The sequence below is a fragment of the Poecilia latipinna genome, unplaced genomic scaffold, assembly GCF_001443285.1.
Source record: "Poecilia latipinna isolate Pla-1442-1.1 unplaced genomic scaffold, P_latipinna-1.0 Scaffold2282, whole genome shotgun sequence".
NCBI classification, from domain to species: Eukaryota; Metazoa; Chordata; class Actinopteri; order Cyprinodontiformes; family Poeciliidae; genus Poecilia; species Poecilia latipinna.
The window spans coordinates 81,666-85,278 of NW_015114898.1; positions in this window are offsets into that span (position 1 = coordinate 81,666).

Genomic DNA, 3,613 nt, shown 5'->3' on the forward strand with positions numbered 1-3,613 from the left:
ACACAGCAGCTAGATGGATCCATCTGTCTGATCTGACCAGTGTGAAACACGGAGACACATGGCAGCAGCTTCCTGATAATCCAGAGAGAAACGCCAGATATCATGATGTTTTTGGTTCTGATGGCTTCAGCTCAGGGAAACACAGCTGGGATGTGGAGGTGGGAGATCATCCTGACTGGAGTTTTGGTTAAAGAGTCTGTTAACAGAAAGGGAGACAGATCTACTTCACCAAAATATGGAATCTGGTGTTCATGGCATTGCTATGGAAAAAACACTAATGGAGACGGTAAGACTCTGAGTGAAGAAGAGTCTGGACTATGACATGGGGGACGTGTCCTTTGAAGACGAGAGCCACATCTACACTCACCAAGACTTTCACTGGGAAAATCTTCCCTTATTTCTTTTGATTCCAAAACTCTCAATCTGTCACACTGAGATCTCCATTTAAATTTAAAGTTGTTTTTTGATTTATTTTGCATTTTTAGATCACCCAGATGGCAAGCGATGTTAATGCAGTGTTGAATTATGGTCAAAAATGTTGATTGTTGGTTAAGATTGATGATGGGCAGTGAATCAACCATTAAACAATCATTCAGTTCCAGCCAATAAACTAGTTTTGAAAAGATGTAATTGAATCAATGTTTTGTGGTCGACTTCTATTGATTGAAATGCCAACGTCTGATCAATGTTGAGTCAATCATGCTGTTCGTCGTTTCCCTTCTCTTCTTTTGAGTTCTCGGTGTGAGCGTTTTATTTTCAGGTGGGTGTTTATCATGATTTCATTTAAGCACTGTTGAGAACAGTGGGTTGTGATTCGTTTCTGCATAATGTGTTGACATAAAAATATCCCCAAGTCACTACAGGGAGTTGAGTGGTCCATCCTCCCCCTTTGTACACGAGTGGTTTGTTCCTCACATTTGCTGGAATATTTTTTTAGGAGAACCATTAAGCTTGCATTAGCCAAAACCAATCTCACCCCCTAGAATCAACTCTGTGCCCAATGAAACCGAGCACAATGTATGCTAAGGAAGGAAGGAAAAACTTGGCGCAACAAACTTTTTTTTTTTTTGTTGCCCAATTGGAATGTAATGGCTACACACAACTGCAACATTAAATTGTTCATAATTTTGAAACCGTAAAACATTGAACCACCAACTATAAATGAACCATGTCTAGCTAGTTTTTGTCAACATTCACCACTAGGTGGTGATGTAAAGTTGCGAAATTTGTTACACAAAAACCGCTGATGGGATTTTTGCCAAATTTGCACATACCGAGACACTGTAGGTCTGATGTTAATATGGTCATTGTTGGTTTAAATGTGGGGGCATACGTGCAATAAATGTGAAAATGCTTAATCTGACCTCCAAATTTGACAAAATTCCTAAAAAAAAAAAAAAAAAACCACATGTTCACCCAAATGAGCTCAAATTTGGATGTTTTTTTTTAAAATTCTTTCAAAGAACTTTCAGGGGTTTTTTTTGTTCTCAACATTTCATAATACTCTACCTATGGCCATATCTTTTTTCACTCACTCTTTTTTCACAAGTTTGCGTTTAGCACAAATATCTGTATCTTTCACAATCCGTTGATAGCCTTATGCTTTCTGCAAAATTTAGTAAGAATCTGAGCTTCTTTGTTTGAATAACAGCAAATCAAACTTTGACACCGAGTGCTCCTAATGCTTTATATTGTTTATACATATAAACTATATATACTGTCTATACTGTATAAATGTTGTATTATTTTTAATTTTTAAGTGTGAACGGCTTTTTTCCCCTCAGTTTTGGCAGCTTTGCAAAATGACATCCAGACCGCTTCTATTGAATCCAAAAGGTCAAGTGTGCAGTTGTTTGCAAAGCATAATGAGTGATTAGTTTTTATTTTTGTGATTCTATAGTCCTTATTGTAAAGCTGACAGAAAATGATATGCTCCGTAATTAACATCTTTATCTGTGCTCTTCTGTGAATTTCACTGTAGGTTCATGGATGCCTCCACACTGCGTTTTGATTGACGGCGCTTTTTGCAAGGGGGCATTTTAGATATGTGTGTGTGTGTGTGTGTGTGTTGGGGAGCCTAATTTGCAAACCAAATCCCCAAACCTTTGTGATCATAATGTGGCGGATGAGTGGCAGAGTTATTTTCGGGTTTGTGACAGTGTGAAGTGCGTTCTGTAACCTAGAAAAGTGTCTATAAAAATGCAAAAAAAGTGGAAGAAATTTAAAATTTAGCAGCTTCTTTAATTATAGACTAGTTCCTCTTGGATGTCGGTGAAATATGCAGCTGACAGCAATAAAGTTGGCCGATACCGAACCGGGTTCAGGATGTTTTCAGCACCACTGATTTGCTTCAGTTGTTGCTAATTTCACCTCTTTGTGTCTTTTCCTCACAAGATGTAAATATTCAATTAACTAAATATTTAGTTTAGAGTTAAATATTTAGTTAGGATGGGTGAGATATTTAGCTTGTTAGATTTCTAGCTACTTAGTTTGACGCTATAAAATAGTTTGCTATCTAAATATTTAGGAGATAAACACTTTGCCAGCCAAACACCAAACCCTTGATGCCTTAAAATCCTGTCCATGAAAACCACAAACCAATTCTTCTTTTTGGTTTCCATAAACCACATAGTGAAGCAGATGTGCACCACTCTGTCTTGCTGTGTATGTTATATGCAGCATTGTCATATTACCTGCAACCAAACATAAATTAATATTCAAACTTGATCATACTGTTGTTTTTTGTTTTTTTTGCATATGTTTGCAGTTTTTTAGACTTGTGATTTTGGTGTTCTTGCTGCTCGGTTTCATTAATATTCAAACAACCTCTTGCTGAACTCGACTATTTAAACACTGAGATGCATGTGAACGGATTTATTTGCAACTTTGAAGAAAAAATATTCTGCTGTAGGAATGAACAAAAAATAGAGAAACGGGATTCTGCCAAATGAAGCATTTCGCTTCACTGCTCAGAGACTTGTAACTATGTAGGTATGCAAAGTAGCAGCACACCAAAGATGAACTCATGAACCTTCACGAGTCTATTTTAATATAAAAAATAAATAAAAAAACATTTTCCAAATCAGTTTCTATCAATATAAAACTTATGAAACTCTAACAAAAACTGCAGAGATGTTTCTGGTGAATCTTGTTCTTCATTCAGTGAAGTTCCTCACTGAAGTTTTACTGACAATTCTTCATAATAAAATTACTCAAGTATAAGTAAAAAGCACAGCTTAGTAAAGATGCTCCGAGTTACTGCCCACTTCTGTAAATGTGAGGCACAGTTGCAGGAGGGAAATGGATTAAAAGCAGGAAAGGATTACGGCTTTTCTTAATAAATCCCAGAGGTGGGAAAGTGCAGCGTCTGCCTCCGCAGACAGCAGAATGAATAATGGAGGGGCTCCGTTGTGCGTGGGGGCATGTCTGCAACCAACGACAGAGCAGCTGTAAACGACCAATTAAATGACAGAAAAGGTGCGTCAACACCTGGGTTCATTCAGAAAGGTGAAGCGCTACAGACTAATTAAAGAAAAAACACGACAAGCACTCAAAGATCCTTTTTTTGTTTCTTTTGTCAGGTCATAAATATTGTCATCCCCAGTGCCACCAT